The sequence below is a fragment of the Pelobates fuscus genome, chromosome 10, assembly GCF_036172605.1.
Source record: "Pelobates fuscus isolate aPelFus1 chromosome 10, aPelFus1.pri, whole genome shotgun sequence".
NCBI lineage: Eukaryota > Metazoa > Chordata > Amphibia > Anura > Pelobatidae > Pelobates > Pelobates fuscus.
This window is the reverse complement of record NC_086326.1, coordinates 128,473,387-128,496,271: the sequence shown is the minus strand read 5'-3', so window position 1 is coordinate 128,496,271 and position 22,885 is coordinate 128,473,387. Positions and strand designations below refer to the sequence as shown.

General features: G+C 46.8%; 1 protein-coding gene across 2 annotated transcripts in view; it reads left to right on the top strand.

Annotated features, from left to right (window-relative positions):
• The window catches only part of OGDHL (oxoglutarate dehydrogenase L), a 178,971-nt gene that overhangs the window by 52,100 nt on the left and 103,986 nt on the right, over positions 1–22,885 (top strand). The gene's annotated exons all lie outside the window — the stretch shown is intronic.

Sequence of the window (22,885 nt, the reverse complement as noted above, 5' to 3'; positions counted from 1 at the left end):
ATTCCTGGTTTAGTGAATAACCCTGTTAGTCTGTTAATGTTTAGTGATGTTCATGTTTCAGGAAAGAGTTCATGAAGACCTTTGAACTTTTTAGAAAATCCCATCCAGCTAAAATAATAATTTTAATAAAATGCCGCCAGAGATGGACCTGCGAAGACTGTTACCGAGATCAGGGATCAAGCCAGCAGCTACAGCTACCACAGCTAGGCTGGCTTCCGGCAGGTATCGACTGCACTTCCTGTACTCCATCTCCCAGGAAGGTTTTAAACCCCTCTGCCTGTCCTGCTTTCAACTACTGCCTTTACAAGGGTACTTGCGACTCTCAGGCCTAGCTCTTTCCTAATATGCCCCCAGCATCAGGTGCTAGTGCAGCCAGCAAGCAGGTCTGAAGACCTTGTTACTGGAATCTCTGAATAACCAGACAGGACACATCGTTCCCAATGGAACTAACACACAAGACTTTATTTACACTCAGGACTAGCCCCTATCGGCATTCCATTAAACTTATGGTGACACACACTATCCAATACATATAACCAAATCATATGGGGATTCATACATGTACTAATAATAGAATAATAATATTTATAAAGGGGTTGGGAAAACAGACTACCAAGAAATCACATAAACCTTCCCTATAAAGGGATTTGGATAGATTAGGGAAATGGATGAGTAAGTGCATGATAAATACAAAGTTATTCATTTTTGGATAAAAAAATCCACGCATACCCTAAGTTGAGATAGGCATAACAGTGAAGGAAAAGAAAACATAAAATGACAATTTTAGAACACAGCAACGTGCAGCTTTCATCAACCATTGGAAAATGCTGCCATGTGTGTATATGTATATATATTGTGTGTGTATATGTACACGTACACTGACACACAGGTTTACATTCACACAGATGCATACTGGCACACATTTACACACACACAGACACACATACACACTGACACTCACACACAGCCAAGTACACATATACACACACACACACACACAGATACACCCCCGCAGCCAGATACACACAGATACACTCCCACAGCCAGATACACACACATAAACCGTCACAGCCAGATACACACACCCAAATACACATGCCCACAGCCAGATACACGCGCACACGCGCACTCACACAACCAGGTTCATACGGACACACATACACTCACAAACAGCAAGATACACACACACACACACACACCTTTTGGGTACAGAAGGGTGCTTCTTTGGGGTCCAGTGGGCGCTGGGTGGCGAAGGCTGATGGGAGTCTAAGGAACCAGGCTTCCTCAGTCCCTCTCCTTCTTCTGTGTGTGCCTCCTCCTCCTCCCCAGCGGCTCTATGTTACTTGGGAGGTAATGATCTCACCTCCCAGCAGGCAACATGACAGGGGCCCGGTCCAGAGCAATCTTAAAGGGTAAAGGGCAGAGTGCCGCATCACATCGGGTTTGTTTACGGGCAGGGGGCCCACAGGGCAGCTGCCTTGGGCCCCCCAGGAGTAACTGGGCCTGGGGCAGCTGCCTTGTTTGCCCCACGTTACAGACTGCCCTGACCAACCCTCATCAGCCCCTTGTGCGTCTTACTCCCTCCACCCCCAGTCACTATTGCCAATTCATTCAGTATATTGGAGTGCACTAGGTTAACAGCTAGACTGGATATACTTCGTATCCACGAGTGGAATGAATAAAAAGTTACCAATTCTGACTAATAGTTGTAACCTAAGACACCACCATACAAGAGGCAAAAGTATACAGAAACCATATTGCAGTTAAGGTCCCTTTTGTATGACCTTCAATGTAGCAAAGGATTGTTAGCTAAAGTTAAAGACTCTGATTACAAAAAAAGCTCCTACATACCAACTTATTGCTTAAATAAAACTTTTCTGAATTGCATTGGTAAGCATCCCTAAATATAAGATTAATCAGAACCACAAGGCTCCTACATACCAATCTAAAACTCGAGGGAAGTGATTAGATGTTGGAATCAAGAGGTGAAGCTCATAGAGCACACACTGATTTTATAATTGAAATGTTTTCTTTCATGTATTCACACATAATTATTTCCTATTTAACAACATGTTCTACGAACAGGTGTAGGGAAGTGCAATGGGGACATATTGTGCTCCCTCGTATGCCAACCTGCACCTGAGGTGGTGGTAGAGGACAACAGTCTTTTCAGAGAAGTACGTTCATCTAAACAGAATTATCCACACACGTAAGAGAGATATCAACAACGTGTTTATTGTCTCAAAAGGTACATTGGAAACCTTGGATTAATTTGTAAAACTACTGAATATCAACAATTTGAACCTTAGACTTACCATGGAAATTGGAAAGTCCTCTTTAAATTTTGGGGACTGTACCATCTCCATAGACCAATCGAACATCTGCAAACCACCTTGTATAAAAAAATAAAAAAAACACCGCTACTAACAATGTCCTAAAGATGATCAGCTATTGGCCAACATAAAAAAACAAAAAAAACAACAAAAAAAAAAGTATTCCAGTAGGACAATACCTAAGAGTTTTGGGGAAACTGTTCCACTTTATAGGATTTTAAGGAAAAAGCCTCAGTCTTGAGAGCACAGCCCTAACCATTCTTTCCTATGATATCATTGAGGATAAATTGATAATCGCCCAGCTACAGAGTGCGCAGTGATGCGTAGAATAAAAGGTAAATTAACTTCTATTTAAGTCCTTACATGGGAAGGGAGCGATCAACTAAACCATGACACCAAGATGACTATGAAGTTAGTTTTCTAAAATTATCACTATAGCACTAGGAATGGGAATACAAATGTGTTTTCCTAACACTATATAATGTTCCTTTTAGAAAACTTTTTGTTAATAGTCATCTTGGTCCAGAAAGAGTCATGGCTTATCCAAACAAAAAGAATTTGTAGATGCAATAATTGTTCTGCATGATAGTTTCTTTCCTTCTAAACCATTCCAGAGTACAGTAGGTTTTCCATACTATTTTTTTCAATAATTTCAAATATAAAACGTGCTATGCCATAGCACATGCATTTGTGGACTGTATGATGTTGGTAAGGCCTATGAAAAATTCAAAAGTAGGGTACACCAGCCATTCAATTACTAATTCCAATATTAAAATACTGGTCTCCAGACATGTGCGAAGACACCACAATAGGAAAATCAAACACCTAAAGTTCTAAATTGAAATTATCACCAAGGATAGCCAATAATTTATCTTTACTTCAAACTGAATACAGATGGATTTTTAAACTAATGACCACTGAGCCAAATGGATTAAACAGTAAATTTAATTATACTGCCTTTATGCATAATTAAGAATTTCTCATAGAATATGATTTTACTTTTTACAAGACATCATAGTAATATTGAATGTAAAATGGATGGAGGATAGCTGCCCATTCTTTAGTATTGTTCACACTTTTTTATATAGTGGAATGATGTTGTAATTTTATGCTGATACAAGTTTACCTCTATAAATTGAGTTACTCCTTGATGGGTGCCAATACTTTCAATGTTGCAAATGGTTACTTTACGATGGGCATTTTTTTAATGTCAATATGTTGTCCTGTCAGCTACGAGGAAGGAATAGCGGAGATAACTATTCTAGGTATTGGGGCTCCGCTACACTACTGAGACTATGGTCCTACCTTCTGTGATGTTTAAATATACATATTTGATGAAATCTTGTAAAACATTACATGAACATACTGTAAAGCTGATAAACCGCACGATCTGGCTTGCTCATTTTGGATATATATGTACATACATAATGTGTGTGAATATATAATGTACATGGCTATTGGCAGCACCAGGATTGAAATAGTGCTGCAATGCCCCTGGGGCCCATGTCCTTGGCATTGTCACCTCCAAGACCCATGGAGGTTGGAGCCTAAAGTCTGGGCTGAGGGAGTGGGGGGACTAATGCCTGGAAAGGACAGAGGACTTGAGCGTGGCAGTGCAGGTGAGAGAAGCCTTAAAGCCGGTCAAGGGACTAAAACTTAGGCATGGAAGAGAAAGCTTAAGCCTGGGTGGAAGCTAACAGTTAAAAGACTATAACTCAGCCCCATCCGCTAGTGGGACAACATGACCTGGCAGATGGCAGCCAGGATTGCAGCAGGTGCCCCTTAAAGACACATGACATGTGTGACATGTCATGATTCCATTTTATTCAAGAAGTTTGGTCCTTAAGGGGTTAAATACTGGGCCATGGAAGGGGGGACTTGAAGACATGGATGGGAAGGTGTGCTTAAAGCCTGGGACCTAGCTAAGTTGAGCTTTTCTCCAGTCATCTTCGCTCTGGACAAAGTCATAACATTTCAGGCACAGGACAATTTGTCCCCAAGGTGCTGTTTTAAGAGTTCGGCAACTGGGGATTATCCTATTAAAGGATGGTAGAGATTTGAGGGAACTCAGACTAGGTTTCTACCATCCTTTAATACAAGTCTCGGCTGAAGTTCTTCCTCTGGGTGAGGTTTCTAGAGATTGGCCACCAGAGAAGCACCACCTGCTGGGTGTAACAAAGACCTGAAGCATTAAAATATATACTATTATACAGTAGGTGGACACTTCACTCACGGCAGGCATTGGAGTGAAGATCCAGCTTTAGGTAGCAGAACTTGGTACAGTTTTTCCAGCTTCAAAGGTAAAGAGTGGAGGACTTGGAAGGGGAGTGAGAAGAAGCCAATGTTTTGTAGGTTCTCAATGACTTTTATTGATAAAATCTTAGTGGATAAACTAATCTTCTGTTGTATGTGCCATATTATTAAAACATGGTGAGTTCATTAAAGTTGAATGGATTAAGGATTAAGTATTGTAAAAATGCTATAGGAAAGCCAGAGAGCAGAACTTCGAAGCTACGTTGCCCTCTTCCATGCCATTCAAGCCATATTTTCAGGAAACCTGCTACTGTAACCTTTAACAATGTGAAAATATTGGTCTCTGTAACACAAAATAACACCAAGTACCCTGGATGTTGAGCAAGGATATTTTATCGATTGGAACACTTGTTTCTGCTAATGTAACTGTCAATCTATAGTTTGGTGTGTTACTGAATACTGTGTTTTAAGTCAATAACTGATTATGGCATGTATAATTAAAACATTGATATACCTGTCCCTCACACAGCTGTTTGATTACAGAACTGATGTCTCTTCTATTTCCTGATACACACCCACTCATCCCTAGCTTCCTGGTGCCTCATTCCATTTATTTAATGCCAGTCTATATAGTCCTTTTTGATGCTGTATACACACTTGTGTCCTCTGTAACCAATCACAGCCCAGAATAGGATATATGTACTTCCTGGTTGTCTTTGTTTCCTTGCCCCATCGTGGCTCTTGTTACCTAAAAGTGAATTTTTACTGTGTATTGAATAATGGTTTTCTGACCTTGGCTTGTTTGACCATTCTTGCTCTGTTCTCCTCACCTTGGCTTGAGTATCGATTCTGAGCATCTCTATTATCCTACACCTTGACCTCTCTCTTATTTACTTTGTCTGCTTGCAGACATTTTATTTATCTATCTAGATACTATCCCGGCCATTGTAAGCACTGATATGTGTTCCTATATTTTCCTTTAGATTTGTGTGTTGGGGTATCTCCAGTCCCGACATTTGTATAGTGATCGTTAACTCATTATTGCATTTATTGCTCTACATACATGTGATTGTTGTTACAGTGCCTTGGATAAAAATTCTCATTGGAAATTCACCTGCTCATTTTCTTCTCTTATGGCAGTAGTTACAATGCAGTTCTAGCCATGAAGGTAGTTAGTGCCATGTTAAAAAGAGGATGGATGTTAGAAAAGTATAGTATTTGAAGGCTGCTTGGTGTATGAAGGTCGCATGAGACCATGGTGAAACATCATGAAGGAAAAGAGGCTATGAAAAAAAGTCCACAATAATGTTCTTTGGGCGCTGTTTAAATCCATTATTAACCTCATTCACTCAGGGATGATTTTTCTATTAGGCACAGTGGGCACCAGCTTACAGCCACCTGACCACTAGAGGGTGCCTTTTATTTTATTTTTATTTTTTAGCATTTATAATGTGACTTTTTTTAACTTAAATAGGCTGGTCGGTTAAGATGGGAACCAGGACCCTTTGACAATGTCCACTGTAGTCTAGTCGGCCTTAATAGAAGAATTGTAGTAACAGATTTAGGGGATGTAAAACGCAGTCTTAGCTCCTCCAGTGTCTGTGTGTGAGGAAGGGATAATTTACCATGTGCCTACTAATAACCTCTCACAAAGGAAATGCGTTGCAAGGGAAGTTCTCGGTGATGCACAAAGTACAACTCTTTAGGAGGCTGACTGCTCTACAGAAGAGGGTGAGCACTTTTCACTTAACCCTTCAAACCCCCGCACTCAGACCTAAAACTATTTTTAATTCCTCTTAAAAATTAAACACCCCACGTACTCCAAGAGAGGAGACCAATAGTGTGATATGTTCCAAAAATAGTGAATGCACAGTGTATAGATGCCTACTCATGTGAAACAGAGTTTCATACAAGCTATGGTAGTGACCTCATGTAGCGGAATAATGTCCACCAGCTGATATCAATCACTGTAGTCTCTTAGACAATACTATCAGCACAAAATATAAAAAACAAGAGAAACAAAGGAAACTCCAATATTGTAATAACGTAATATAAAGTGGACAACGTGCAGAAATAATTGGAAATACATTCCCAAAATAGGAGCATTTATCTAAAGCTCATACTTTCTGGCATGTATGATGCTTTATATCATGTGAGTGGGCACCTATACACACTGTTGTGGTGTATTGACTATTTTTTGAACATATCACACAATTGGTCTCCTTGGAAGACCCAATATGCATAGGAATTAAGGCAGTATGAAGAACATTTCTGGACTTTATTTTACTACTGTTAGTATTTATTCTTTGTTTAATAGGTGCAACCTTGTTTTGGGTAACAGAGGGATACCTGAGTTCAATATTTATTGCCTGTGGTTGACCTGCTCTAGAACCATTAGCGCTTATCCGTTCCTTACACTTTTTGTGTTTTTAAAACTCCAATGGTATCTGAAGGAACTAGAAAGACAAAAACGTGATGAGGCTAAATTGAAAGTGATTTTCGTGCAAGAACATGTATCTGGGCATTATGACATAAATAATTTTTTTTTTTTTTTTTTTTTAAACATGGATGTAACCTTGTACCTTATGTCATGGAGTGTACCTTAAATGGTTAAGGGGAATGGGAAGTGTCTAGGCTATATACTTTTAAGGCAAATGCTTAATATGTTTGTTTATTTTGGCATCACCTTTCTTTGAGCTATTTGATTTCTCCTACAGCAGAACCATATTTTCAGTGTACATTTATGAGTGTTGTAATATAAAAAGAAGATACAAATTACTATGGATGTCTTATTTCTCTTTCATCAGTTGTTTTTTCTTTTCCTTTTTTTTTGTTTCTGTCCATACTTCATCAAGGGATATTTTATCACTGATGGGGTATCCAATACATGAAGTAATCAATACTACCAAGTGCATCAGCCATTGAACTAATCATTTCTCCCCTTTAATATGACAGCTTGGTTGATGAATCCTAAATTCGTCATGGACTGTTGAGATACGGAGATGACCTGTAGCATACAAATGTGCATTCTGTCATAAGTAATCCACAAGGCACAACATAAAAATAGCATCCCCTGGCAATAATAATTCACGTGAAGTACTTGAATAGTACTTGAAGAACTCTCTGTTTACAAAATCGTCTTAATAGATTTTGTTGTCATGAAGCATTAAATACTCTCTCAGCTTTTTAATACCTTAACCTGCTTATTACAAGGACAAGAGCACATTTGACAATCCCCCTTTAATTCCCTTATTTTTCATTGTGTGCACCCACAAAGTTTGTTTTCTTTTTAAAGGAGAATATACATTTTTATGCTTTTGAAAGTAACTTTTTTGATTTAATGAAACTTTCTGTTGGCATCATTTGTTCGACTTCCATTTGATTCATGTACATTCAACACCATAAAATAGAGTATGGGGCATTAACACACACACATACCTCTGCATACCTAAATTTCTCAATTAGTATGAATAGACTAGGGAAAAAAAGGAAGGAAAAGTGAGAATATTTAAATTTTATGTATTTATTTATTTATATGGATATCACAGTGTTGCCCATATTGGTGAAGTTGGGCAATGTCTCTGAGCTGGTTATATGGACAGTACCTACAATAGCCACAGTAGGGGAAGCCAAAGCTAATTAAAATAGAAAATGTGTAGAATAAAATTAATTGGAAAGGGGGCGGGGCCTGACAGCTAAGATGGCCGGATATGCTTGATCACAGCACCGGGATCATTCAACATAAACTTCACCTTCACTGAAAATTGCCCAGCCGAAAGCAACTTTCTGTGACCAGAGGGCTAGTCTGCGTCTGAGTGGGCACACAACGGTACTTGAATCTTGAACTTTACCCCAACAGATCCACAGATAGGCCTTGTGGCCTAGCCTGAAGTGCAACGCACATGGATATCACGGGAGAGACGGCCGCTCTCACTCTGCCATGGCACGCAGCAACTTACACCTTGGGTTCCTGTTCCCCCTGTATGGGCTGGGGGGGGGGGTCAGCATGTTCCCCCTCAACCTACGGCAGACAGTAAAGCTGGTCCCGGCTGCATAACCTTGCCAAAGTGTTGGGGAAAGCAAGCCACACAAGATGGCGGATGCAGTGAACTTCACCTAGACGACCACAGCCTGGTGGCCAGGTCCAAGAGCCAATGGCACACCATCTTGTGCAACTGGTCAATATCTTTAACAGATTCTGAGAGTGCCTAGAGCACCGCATCAGGCGGGCACAACTTGACCCAGAAGAGCTGGGACTGGTGAGGGAGCGGAGGTGGAAGGGGCCTACCTCGGACTAACTGTGCAGAACCGCTGCCACTAATCATCTTAAATGCCGACCTGAGACAAACTCCACAACATCGACCACATCGCCAGAAGCCTAACCGCCACTGGTGGCAGCAGAACATCTGGGCCTACCATGGCGCCCGACAAAGGGAAGAACCGGCTTACCGAAGGTACCAAGTCTGTGGACTAAAGGTGCTGGTCTTCCTTATAGCCTGGGGCCGGAGGGCGGTCCTCCTACACCCGCAACGTACTGTCCCCCAGTGGACACCCACGGCTCAAAGGGCCCCCAAACGAGTAAGGGCATTGGTTGAATGTAGACGCTCTGATCTGCCGACCCCACTAACTAGCACTCCCACAGAAGAGCTTCTCAATAATTTGGGGACTACACCTGAACTGTACGAGAATTATTTTCCACTGCGCTACCAATTTACCTATACTTGGACTACTGGTGTGAGAGGAGCAAACAAACTTGGATTTGAGAACGGAGATATGATGCCTGACAACTACACAGTTTACAGACACGATCCTGCATCTAAATTGTTATCTGTTTTATGCATAGCCCACTCATGCACACACTTTAAGAGAGGGAGGAGATCATGTAGTCACGGTCCCCCACTACCTCACAAACCTCTAATGCAGCTAAGCGTTATATTCTATGCCCCGCTGGCTTAGAGCTTATTACCTATGACCGCTCAAAGTACCTAACTTTAAAACTACCGCTGCACTTGCTTAGCGCTGGCACTGTTTCCAGCTCTCTAGCCAAGTGACTAACCAGCATTATTATAGATTAAGTTAGCACCTCATACACTTGGGTGCCGGCTATCTGCAGCTCACTGGGAACCTCAGCTTACACCTTCCTAGGTCCCATAGCAATGGGTAGTTCATATCAGCATACTCTCTTACCCAATCTAACATACAAGGGTGCAGTCTCATTGTACTTGTACACCCCCAGTGTATTTTCCTTAATGTATATGCAAATGACCTATTCCTAATGTCACTTTATGTGCCTGTTTTCGTTGTTGTGCCACGTAGGTGTCAGGATCGGGTCAGGGATCCAACACGCAAAGTACAAACAGGTACAGGGTACGTATACCGGACCTTAGAATGGCCGGACTAACGTACAGAGAGTATAGAGAATGGTCAGAGACAAGCCGAAGTCGAGGGAACGAGAGGACAGGTAAGCGAGTAACAAGCCGGGTCAAGGATAACAGAGGTAAACCGAGTAAGTCAAACAAGCCGGGTCGTAACCAAAAGGATAACTGAAAAACACCAAAGCACTGTGTGACTAGACAGGCTAGAACCACGACAGGGCAATGAGCAACAGGGCGAAGTATGTTGAAATACCCTGGCTAGAGAGGATAGACACGCCTCCGACGAGTCCTGATTGGTCTCCAACGGATTGAGTGACAGGTCGTTCCGGATTGGCGTCATGACGTCGGTCTCCGGGCACCATGCTACATAAGGAAGTAACTCCCTCGCGGCCGGCGTCTATGTGAACGGGTCGACCGCGAGGAACAGGAGAAACATGGCGTCCGGACGGATAAACGTCTAAGTCTCTACCTCTCTCGGAGGTAGAGACCTCAGGTACCCTGACAGTAGGGTATTTTTCAACACCGAAACTCAGAATGTTTATATCTTACTTAATCCCCTAAAATGTCTTTAACATGTTTACTCTACAATAACCATTCTACCATCACTATTCATGCATATGCCCACCTAGTTTGAGTCATTGTTTTAGACAACTCTACCTAACCTGCATTTATTAACTAAAAATTGTACTGTATTACATGCCATGACACTGTTTATCCAGTATTGTCCCATGCGCTTGTGCCTGCTGTTGTGGCAATACGAGAATGTTTGTTTGTTTTGTTTGTACCTCAAAGTACTACATCAGTAAAGATTGACAAAAAAAAATTGGAAAAAACAAAATTGGAAAATCCCAACACATTTCAGCAAGGTATAATATTTCTTAATGGATATGTCCGCTATGGAGGGGGATCATTTTTTGTGTATGGTGTACTTAATCAAAGTGTGCCCTCAGCAATCATGGCCGTTTTCAGTTGGTACCGGATACCATTTACTTTGTGCGTTCCATTGTGGAACGCACATCCACTTCATCCAGCCACAATTTCCTGTTTCTCCTATTCAATCTCTGGAAGGCGGCATGTTCTTTATGAACATAGCGTGTTTCATAAATCAAATCCGCTAATCTACTAAATAAATCAATAAAACATGGACTACAAGTTTTCTACGCCCTGCTTGATCCTAAAAGACCCACAGACATATAGAACACGCATTATTTATATGAAACATTATGTATAGATACAGCATATAAATATGAGTAATGGTGTATGTGTGTGTGTGTATATATATATATATATATATATATATATATATAATTATTCAAGGTTATAATGCATAATTGTACGTAATGCTATATAGAGACATTACTTAAGGATGTGTCCTTAAAATAAAAAACAAAAATATGTAAAGGAAAATATATTGTGAGGAAAAAAGCAGGAAGAAATGAGGTGAATGAGAGAAATATGAAATTTATAAAATAAAATATAGGTACAAATAAATAAAAAATGAATATACAAATAAAATTTAAATAGAATATTTTGCCTGTTACAGGTTGTAGACAATATTACCCTAGAGAATACTTTAAAATAGATTAAAGATGTTTACAGGCTAAAACTAATTATAAGACTCTGGATTTTTATTTGTATTGTCACATATTACATGTACAACGTTTTCACACTTTGGTATATTGGGAATGCATATATTCTATAATTTTTGCCATGTATCCGTTTGCACCGTGTGTCTGACTCAAATTCTTCTTTTTTTTTATTTTTTCGTGCTTGGTTTATCATGTAAACATAAAGGAACAATGGTAAGGCGTGTTTTCTTGCGTTACATTGTAGTTAACGTGTAAAAATAGCATTAACAAGAGGGTTTTAAGCACATTTTCTCATAACAAACCCAGGGTTGGTATATTTGTAGCAGGTATGGTAGGGTGTGTGCTATTCCCCTGGGATACTCCAAGTGTGAGGGTATGGGAATGCTCATTAGTTCAAGCTACGATAGAGCAGTGTGTGTAAGAGCATGCGTATGTGTGTTACAAGCTGGTTCAGGCGTATGGGTTCGGATGCCTGAATGTACGTGTCTACGGAGCGAGTATAAGTTCTAGGTATGTTGGAGTGCCATGTGTGTGTGTTACTCCAATATACATTGTACATTATGTGGCATCTTATCTGTTACCCCTAAGGGGTTGTAACTAGGATAGGTGCCATTGTTTTATCGGTCACAGGGGTCTGTCTGCCTCTGTTGTGAGTGTGGGGCCCCCCCGTAAGTAGTTGCAGTATTTATAAAAAAATATAAAAGAACACAAAAAATAAAACACAAGGAGAAAAAATTGCATGAGTAAAAATAAACACGGGTGTAGGTAATTCATGAGCTCACAACCACACAGCGTAAAAGGTCTTACTCATCAATTTGGCAGCTATAACTGTGTCAGGGGTATTATATTTTACGCTCAGTCAGGTGGTCAGGTGTTTAGAGTCTGTGGGTATAGTGTCGGATGGGCAGGAGTGGAGCAGTCATCTGGGACCCAGTTCTCTGGGTGACTTGCAGGTGTGGAGGGAAGTTGCGAGGGCTATTGCATTTAGATAAGCGGGTGCTCCAGATAGAGATGTTGAGGTTATGTGCAGTCCCGTTATGATGGACAAGCAGTGAGCCAGTGTTCCCCCACCTGTAGGCTATGCCAGCTTTATGTAGTGATGCTGTTACTGGTCCAAAGGTCTTACGCCTCAGCAATGTGGCTCTAGTAAGGTCCAGGAAGACTAAAAGCTGGGCGCCTTCAAAGGCCAGTGGCGTTTTACCTTTAATGGCTGTCATTATTTGTATTTTGTCATGTACCGTTATGCAGCACAGAATGACATCTCTGGGTGTGCTGGGCAAAATACGAACTGAACCTGTCACCCAGAAGATCCCGTCTAGGGCGATTTTCTTGGTGGTTGCCTGGGGTAGTATTGTTGAGAGCAGCCGCTGCGTGTAGTGTGGCAATTCCTCAGTCGAGACTGTGGTGGGGACACCCTGGATTTTGATGTGTGTCCAGCGTTGTTTATCCTCTAATTTGGGCAGCTAACACATGTTGCTCTGCTTGAAGTAGTTGGACAGAGTCTTTGAGGGTGGATACCGTGTCTTGGATGTTAGTAATGTCTTCCTCCGCAGTTCTGACTTGGTCTGTTACATTTGTATGTCTGCTTTGACCATCGCGATATCAGCTGCCAGCAGCTTTTGTATATTGACTAGGAGTGCTTTTAGGTCCCTTTTAGTGGTGGGGGCTGAATCATCTTGGAATTCAGGCGGCAGTGAGTGTTCCGCCGGAGGAGCCGTTGTTGTGGCTGGTTCACCTCTGTCCGGTTCGGAGGCCGGGCTGCTGGTGAGCAGGTGTGTGGCGTGTGGTGGCTGTGGATGTACAGGCCGGAGCAGCATCTCCCCTATATCCCTGCCTTGTGTGTTGGGGCCGGCTGTGGGTTATTGTGAGCAGCGGCCCATGGTAATTGTATCAGTGTCCGAGTTGGGTGGGGAGTGCTCCAGGTAGCTTCCGCCGAGGTAGGCCTCTAGGCCCTGGACTGGCGTTGCGCGGTAGGCCGCAGGTTTGCGCCTTTGCCTGGGCTGCTTGTGTGCCTGGAAAAAAGGCATTAATTGGTGCGGTATGTGTCGCTGGTAAGTGCTGATTGCTTTTCGAGGTTAGATGGGGCCTGGTGAGGGAGATTTTCTGCAGATTGTATCTGGGTTCGGGAGAGCAAGCTTAGATTGTGTCTGAACAGGATGGCTGCCAGGCTCCGCCCCCACTCAAATTCTTTTTAATCCATACCTGAACAATATGTGAGAAAGGCTGAACTTGTTGGACGCAAGTCTCTTTTCAGCTATGTAACTTAATGATTAGTGAATAAGACTGGTAAATACTGGGTGGATCGATTTTGTTCGGGTGTGGATTTAAAGGAATTTGTGAGGTCAAGCCATTCCAAAATAATTTTTGGACAAGTCTAATATATAACAATTACAGAGTTAAATATATTACACTAAAATGTTATTTCAAAAAGCAGACATAAATGGCTTTACTACTTACTCTACTGAAGTGGGTTGTAGTGGTAATGGAGTTTCTTTAAATTTTCAAGGTTTTTTCAATTTACAACAAAAGTCCTTAAGCACTATCAAAAGGCCAGTCCTTCTTGACCTTGTGAATTAGTCACAATAATGGACCTCATGGATATATTCACTTATTATATAGTAGATTAAGCATGACCCAGCATATATCACTTCTATGTCCATGTATTAGATATTGCAGTCATGTATGATTCAACTGGACCTTGCAGCAATATGGACCACCATTAATACATGTATTAAGTCCTCTTTTGTGCATAGACACATTGTACCTGCAAATTGAACATGTAGGCATCTACAAACCCGTGTCCATGCATAATTGAACTGCACGTGCAGGAGTTTATATGCTCTTATTTTCATACCTCCCAACATTCCACATAGGTATAGAGCGACACTTTAATATTAGAGGTGTGAGTGGGGTTGTGGCCAGAGTCAGGGCTGTACGTAGAAATTTTAGGTGACTTTCTAATAACAATTTATGCAGCTACAATGTGACTTAGAACAAGAACAATGTATCTTATTTACACAGACTGACTTCTAAATACATTTATTATAGTTTAAAAACACATTACTTGAGTATTATTGCTGTATAGCTCCCACTATGAGGATGAAATGCTTACTTTGCCCTGAGTGAGTGATGTCTGTCAGGAGTCTGACTCCATCTACGACTCATTACTGACCATGAAAAAAGACCTTTAAAAAAAAAACAAAAAACCCTCTTTCTTGATCTGAAGAAGCTTTGGAAGGCCGACCTCCTAGATACAGTTGGAACTGGGGTTCCTCTGACAGAAAGTTAAGGCAGTGAAGTTCAGGGAGGGTGCCCAAGAGGAACAAATGCATAACACACAAAGATAGGTTGACTGGCTTGCATGACAGGTCCATATATTTCACTGTCTGTGCTTGGTTTCTAGTGCTATCACCATACTTTTTTGTTGGGCCTGTTTCTGGACCTGTAGGGTTGGCCGGCAACCTATCTTTGTGTGTTATGCAGTTGTTCCTCTAGGGCACCCTCCCTGAACTCCACTGCCTTGACTTTCTGTCAGAGGAACCATAGTTCCATCTGTGTCTCTAGGAGGTTGGAATACTGTAGAAGATTGGAGGTGATACCTTACTATCTTTCATCGAGCAGCTTAACCCCTTAAGGACACATGACGTGTGTGACACGTCATGATTCCCTTTTATTTCAGAAGTTTGGTCCTTAAGGGGTTAAATGAGGCACTGATCCTATGTTGCTACTCTCTGCTTTTTGCGTGCATAAAGCCACAGCAGCTCAAATATGGGCACCCACAGACATATTTGCGGTGACTAAGGATGTCATGGTTCAGTCTGCCATCCTGCCCACTCCAGAGAAATCAGAAATACTTCCCTTGATGGCTGCTCAGTAGCAATATACAGGGTCATTCCATTTGCTGTACTGATGAAGAGGAGACAACTGGCTCTGATCACCAGACAACTGAGAAAAGCAGCGATCAAGTACCGCCAGGGAGTCGATGGCTCATTTGTGGTCACACAAGGAGATACCTCACTGAATTTATCCTCATGTGGAGATGTAGCTAAATGTCTGCAGAAACTGAACTTGACGCCTGTACAAACAGAGGGGGTCCAAAATCTGGGAACTTGGATGTAATGTATCTTATGGGATAGTTGTGGATTTTTTTTATTTTTTTTCAAATCATATCTCGCTTTATTCCTTTTTGAGCACCGTAGAAGTTTGGTGATGCCTAACCCTGCTTCATATGGTTGTGCACATAGCCTTATCTGCATACTGTATTATATACACCGAGGTGCAGTTTGAGAGTCATTCCATAATTACATTTTAGAATTTTTTTGTTTCTCGTTCTTTTCATTTTCTTGTTCTTTTTATTATATCTTTACTACCTAGAGGCCACTTGTTGCAACTATAGCTTAACCACGCTAGATATTTTGGTCTTGTAGCCCCATGTAGCCAAAGCACAGCTTAAGCGGAACAGGGCCTTGACAGGGGTTAGGAGGCGGGCCCAGGAGGAACAGACAGGACAGGTGGGTTATGGGATATGTGGGATTGGCTATTTAAGGGAGGAGCCATTTTGTGAGGTTCACTTCTAATTTCCTACCCGGTTTAGTTTGTGTGCATCCCGGTGCTCTCTATACTTTCTGGGTAGGGTTTCTCTCTTTGTCTCCTCTGCAGGGCCATGGATATCGTGGAGAAGCTTCTGGAGGGGATCAGGACAGCGGCGCGGCAACAAGGAGCGGATTGGGTGCAGGCCCAGCTGGGCCCGGTCCTTGCTGCGGCGGCAGGACAGGAGGCCGGAGACTCGCGCCCGGCGAGGGCCAGGAGGCCCCCGAGGCGTTTGAGCCCGGGAGGAGAACCGGAGGTCGGTGGCACGGGTGTGCAGGAGACAGCCAGTGGAAGTCGCAGCAGGCCCAGGAGCTGCCTGGTCGAGGCTCTGCCTCCCAGTGTGCGGCCGGGGCTTCGGCGTGGTGAGTCGAGACGGGCGGCTGCCCTGGACATCGCTGCACCACCCCCTAACACGGATGGGGCCGTGCGCGGAGCAGGATCCAAAATGGCGGCCGGACGGCCTGGTGCGGGGCCTGGCGGGGCGGGGTCTCGGCCCAGGAGGGCACCCCCATCGGCCTTGGCAGTGGACTGCAGCACGCGGACTGGGACGGCCCACGACGGGCCCAACGTACAGCAGGCAAGTGCAGGTGCCCCTTCCGGGGGTCCCCTTGGCGTGGTGGGCAGGCGGGGAGTGAGGCCCGATTCCAGGGAGCGGGCGGACGGGGGGGCGGGTAGGCGAGCGGCCCAAGGGGAGCAGGGGTCGGGCGGAGGGCCCCTGGGGGGGTGCGGGATGCCGCAAAGGGGTCTCGCGGAGTGCAGACTGGGCGGGCTTCCGTGGGGGAGGGTGCGGGGTCCCTCGGTAGTTCGCTTGCGGGGCGGAAGGTAGTGCCTGCGGGTTCGGTGGTTGTTAGGAGGGTGGTAGAGGGTAAGGGGAAAGGAAAGGCTCCGAGGTCCGGTCGGTCGGGGATAGCTGTCGCGGGGAGCGGGGTGTCGCCGTCCGCGTCCGTGGAGGGCCCCGAGGGAGGTGTCCCTGGTCTGGGTTCCGTAGGAGCAGGGGTAGGTCGGGCTGCAGCGGGGTTGGGGCGCGGGGCGGGAAGCGGGGAGGGCGGGTCTAGTTCGGAGTCGGGTAGTGCTAGCCCCTCGCCGGTTAGGGCCCCCAGGACACGCAGACGGAGGCCCCGGCGCAGGCGCGCAACGTCAGGGAATTCGGCAGGGTCCGGGTCCCCCAGGTTGCATCGACGGGGGTTGGCATCCAAAGGCGACGGTAGGAGTCGTAGTCCACGTGGCAGGGCTCTCAGGGCCTTTGGGGCGCGACGGCGGGAGGATTCCCGGCGGGAGGCTTTGGCGGTTGGCAGGCGCTCCCCGGTTAAGGGCGGGAAGGTGGTGGGGGAACAGTACGCCTTGCCCAGGACTTCTTCTCCTCTTTCCAGGTCCCAGAGTCGCTCCTCATCTGAGTTTTCCAGGCACCGGGTGGGATCCCTGGTTGGCGGGTCATCGGCGGATGGCGTTCATCCTGGACGGGCAGTGACGGACTGCGCAGCCCCGGGTATCATCGGATCCAGGGGCTTGGCCGGTGAGTCTACTGAATCGCTACAGTCCAGTGCACTAGTACAAACACTGCAGTCACTACTCCACTCACTGGGGGCGGGGGGTGGCACACAAGGTAGCGTAGGGCAGGTATGGACGCAGGGGGGAGGTGAGTCGGGGTCCGGTCTAGGGACCCCGGCGGCAGTTGCGGGCGGGGAAGCGGTGTCGGCTTCCAGCGCGGGTGAGGCGGGAAGCGAACGGGCGGAGTTGACGGGTGGGGTGACGGAAGCGGCGAGGCAACATGCGTATGTGTCCTTCGCGGGCCCTGCTGGGGGTGCACCTCAAGCAGGAGGTGAAAGATAAAATCTGGAAAGGGGAATTTTGCGAGATCTTCTCGCTTCTTCCCTTGGAGGACTTTCTTGACCTCAAGGAGGAGGACAAGAAGGACGAAAAGAAAGAGGAGGAGGAGAAACGGCGGAGGTATCGCAAGATACCGAAGTCTTTTGGTAACTGGCTAAGGGCATTCTGTATCCTGGCCAGCGTAATCGGGGAAAAATCGCCGGGCTCCTGCTCGTCCCTGTTTTGCTACTTGGACGGCATATGGGAGGCATACCGCACCTATGGCGGATTGGCATGGTGGCGGTATGATGAGCAGTTCCGGCAGCGGCTGGCGGCGAATCCGGGCATGCGGTGGGACCAGATGGACCTGCCTCTCTGGATGAAGCTCATGATGGCGCAGAAGGCGCAGCCCTTTCAGCACGCGGCTGGCGCTAAGGGTCAGTCCTCCTCGTCGGCCGCCTCGCAGAAGGGCTTATGCTGGCTCTTTAATGAGGGCCAGTGCAAGTGGGGCGCAGCTTGCCGCTTCAAGCACGAGTGCTCGGGCTGCGGTGGGGCTCATGGGCTCCAACGTTGTTTCAAGAAAGGAAAGTCCGGGGGGACGGGAGCCTCTGCCGCGGTTGGCGGCGGAGGGTCTCCCACTACCTCGGGGGCTAACCCCAGTGAAACTAGACGCGATGGAGCCCTGGCTAAACCGCTACGGTAACAGGGCAGACGCGGAGCTGCTTAGGGCGGGGTTTGGGCAAGGGTTTGTCATTCCTTTTCGGGAGAGGGGTGGCACTGCGTGCCCTCATAATCTCAAGTCAGTGGTGGAGTTTCCAGAGGTGGTTCGGGAGAAGCTGGACAAGGAGGTGCGGTTGGGTAGGATGGCGGGGCCTTTCTTGGCCCCGCCACTGGAGGGCCTTCGGGTCTCTCCCCTCGGAGTGGTCCCCAAGAAAGAAACAGGGAAGTTTCGGCTCATTCACCATCTTTCCTATCCTAAAGGGGAGTCGGTGAACGACGACATTGACAGGGACCTATGCTCGGTCTCTTACGCATCATTTGACCAGGCGGTCGAGCTGGTGAAGAGAGCCGGGCGTGGTGCGTTGATGGCCAAGGTGGATATCGAGGCTGCTTTTAGGTTGCTTCCGGTGCACCCGGCGTGTCACCACCTGTTAGGGTGCTTCTTTGAAGGGGGCTACTTTGTGGATTTGTGCCTTCCCATGGGGTGTTCCATTTCGTGCTCTTACTTTGAGAAGTTTAGTTCATTTCTCGAGTGGGTGGTGCGGACGGAAGCGGGAGATAAAGCGGTGGTGCACTATCTGGATGATTTCCTGTGTGTGGGGCCGGCCGGATCTCCCGCGTGCCAGCACTTGTTAGGTACTATTCAATGGGTGGCGGGCTGCTTTGGGGTGCCGCTGGCGGCGGATAAAACTGAGGGCCCGACTGAGTGCCTTAGTTTCCTGGGTCTGGAGATAGATTCAGTGCGGGGGGAATGTCGGCTGCCGCTGGCAAAGCTGGAAAGGTTGCGCGGCGTGGTGGCAGAGGTGTGTCGGGCACGGAAGGTGACCCTGCGCCGACTGCAGTCACTGGTCGGTATGCTCAATTTCGCCTGTAGGGTGATACCCATGGGTAGGGTGTTTAGCCGCAGCTTATCGGCGGCTACCGCGGGGATTAGGTCCCCTCACCATTTCATACGGGTATCTTCGTCCATGCGGGCGGACTTGGGGGTGTGGGATACCTTCCTCAGGGACTTTAACGGGACGGTGTTCTTTCGGCAAGGGGGCGTGTCGACAGCTGAGCTGGAGCTGTACACCGACGCGTCGGGTAGCGTGGGTTTTGGGGCCTACTTCAGTGGGAGCTGGTGTGCAGAAAAGTGGCCGGAGGCATGGGGGCAGAGCCCCCTCATGCGTAACCTGGCGTTTCTGGAGCTGTTCCCACTGGTGGTGGCGTTGGCGCTGTGGGGGGACCGGTTGAGGGACAGGAAGGTAGTTTTCTTCTCGGACAACATGTCCGTGGTGCACGCGGTTAATAATCAGTCTGCAGCATCGAGGCCGGTGGTGACTCTGCTGCGTCGCTTTGTTTTGTTGTGCATGTCCCTGAATGTGGTCTTTTGCGCGCGCCATGTGCCTGGGTACTTGAACGAGGTGGCTGACGCTCTGTCTCGTTTTCAGTGGTCCCGGTTTCGAACGATGGCCCCGGAGGCCCAGGACAGGGGTCAGCCGTGCCCGATCGAGATGTGGCAGCTAGGAGCGTCCTGCTTGGCGGACTCGTGAAGGCTTCGCTGGCACCGGCCACATGGGCCGCATACAGTAAGGTCTGGAGTTCATGGGAACGTTCCTGGGGCGGGCTGGGCCGAGGGGTACGAGGGGAGCCGCCTCTGGATGCCTTCTTGTGGTTTACCTTTCAATTACTGGCGGGGGGCGCCTCCCCGGCGGTGATTGACAGGAACATGGCTGCAATGGCGTTCTGGTTCAAGCTCCATGGGGGAGCGGACCTTACCAAGGCGTTTATTGTCCGGCAAGCACTCAAAGGGTATCGGAGGGCTCGGAGGGCCCCCGACGCTAGGCGCCCGGTGTCGGTGCATGTGCTGGAAGGGCTTGTTCAGGCGCTGCCCACCATTTGTTTCAATGCATTTGAGGTGTCGCTATTCCGTGTGGCATTTCTTTTGGCTTTCTTTGGGGCGTTCCGCGTCGGGGAGTTGGTGAGCAACACCCGGGCGGCCACGGGGGGCCTACAGGTGTCCGGGGTACGTATACTGGATGGGAAGCTGGTGGTGCACTTGGCTAGGTCCAAGACGGATGTGGAAGGTAAGGGCCGGGACGTTACGCTGGGGGCCCTGCCGGGCTCGGCACTGTGCCCAGTAGCTGCGGTGTCGGAGTATTTGGATCAGAGGCCCGCGGTTGGCGGGTCCCTGTTGGTCCACGCGGATGGCTCGTCGCTCTCTCGCTTCCAATTTCAGAAAGTTTTCAGTCTGGGTCTGGGTCGGATGGGATTGGATGCCGGCACATACGGTACCCACTCCTTTCGTATTGGGGCGGCCACGGAGGCCACACGTCTAGGTTTGGGGGATGAGGTAGTCAAGCGGATTGGGAGATGGGAATCTGTTAGGTTCCGCTCATATGTACGCTTGGGTTTGTTGGAACACTAAGGGGCATTGGGGCGGCCTGGGGGGTACGGGTGGTTTTTATCCTGTGTTTTCTTTCTTCCCCAGGCCGGGTCGCTTGGATCGTGGGTCATTCCTTCATTTTCTGGGCTGGACGGAGGGCTGCAGCTCGAGCTCAAGGCCAGCAGCTGGGCTTTCCGGAGGACCAGCTCGTAGTGCGCTGGTGGGGGTATCGGGGCTTCTTCTGGGGGGACGTCTGCAGGGCAATATTTGGTATGGTCGCAGGCGGGGCGCGGCCGGATATGCTAGTTTTACATGCAGGCGGTAATGACCTGGGCCTCACCCCGCAGCGGAGGCTGGTAAAATGGATGAAGCAGGATCTTAACCGGTTGGTTGATCTGCTTCCCGGGGTGATGCTGGTATGGTCTGAGATTGTTCCGAGGCGGCGGTGGCGTTACGCCCGGGACCCGGTAGCCATTGACAGATGCAGGGGTAAGGTGAACAGCCTGATGGCGAGTTTTGTCAGGAAACTGGGGGGAGTGGTGGTAAGGCACCAGGAACTGGAGGAGGGGTTGGATGGGTATTACCGCTCGGACGGTGTACACCTTTCGGCAGTGGGTTACGACCTGCTGAACTTGGGTCTGCAGGAAGGGATGCAGAGGGCGTTCCTTCTTCGGGGTGGCGGAGCTCAGACAGCTTAAGGGGTCAAGGTCTGAGCTTGTGGCGGGATAGGGAGCTGAGAGAGAGGACATAGGCTCCCTATGAGGAACGTGAGGAACATGGAAAAAATTGGAATTATGGTCAATGGTGGTTTCGAGTCCTGGAGGTGGCTCAGAACCTGGTGGGGCAGGGGTATCCGGGTATACCCCTGCCATGGTTACTTATGGTTGGCACTTGTTCGGTTCAAGTTGGCGAGGTTGGAAAATGTCGTTATATATTTGTATTTGTTATGTTGGGGGTCATTGCCCTCTATTAAAAAGAAGGATACGGATGAGAGGGGCGGAAGGTGGGGGCAATGACCCATGTTTATATGTTAACTTATTTAAAGCAATATTATCGTTATATATTATATAAATTATTTAATAAAGCTGTGGACAAATTTTCCCATATACCAGGTGTCAGTGTGTTATTGGGTTAGGTATGTGGGGGTTTTTTTGTCCAAGGTTCCGCCAGCCCATATGGCGACTATACACCGGTCATGTAGCCCCATGTAGCCAAAGCACAGCTTAAGCGGAACAGGGCCTTGACAGGGGTTAGGAGGCGGGCCCAGGAGGAACAGACAGGACAGGTGGGTTATGGGATATGTGGGATTGGCTATTTAAGGGAGGAGCCATTTTGTGAGGTTCACTTCTAATTTCCTACCCGGTTTAGTTTGTCCCGCCCACCCTCCCTATATATTTATGTTTAGATAAGAGTTTCCCGTTTTTTCACAGCGGCGGGATAGGGAGCTGAGAGAGAGGACATAGGCTCCCTATGAGGAACGTGAGGAACATGGAAAAAATTGGAATTATGGTCAATGGTGGTTTCGAGTCCTGGAGGTGGCTCAGAACCTGGTGGGGCAGGGGTATCCGGGTATACCCCTGCCATGGTTACTTATGGTTGGCACTTGTTCGGTTCAAGTTGGCGAGGTTGGAAAATGTCGTTATATATTTGTATTTGTTATGTTGGGGGTCATTGCCCTCTATTAAAAAGAAGGATACGGATGAGAGGGGCGGAAGGTGGGGGCAATGACCCATGTTTATATGTTAACTTATTTAAAGCAATATTATCGTTATATATTATATAAATTATTTAATAAAGCTGTGGACAAATTTTCCCATATACCAGGTGTCAGTGTGTTATTGGGTTAGGTATGTG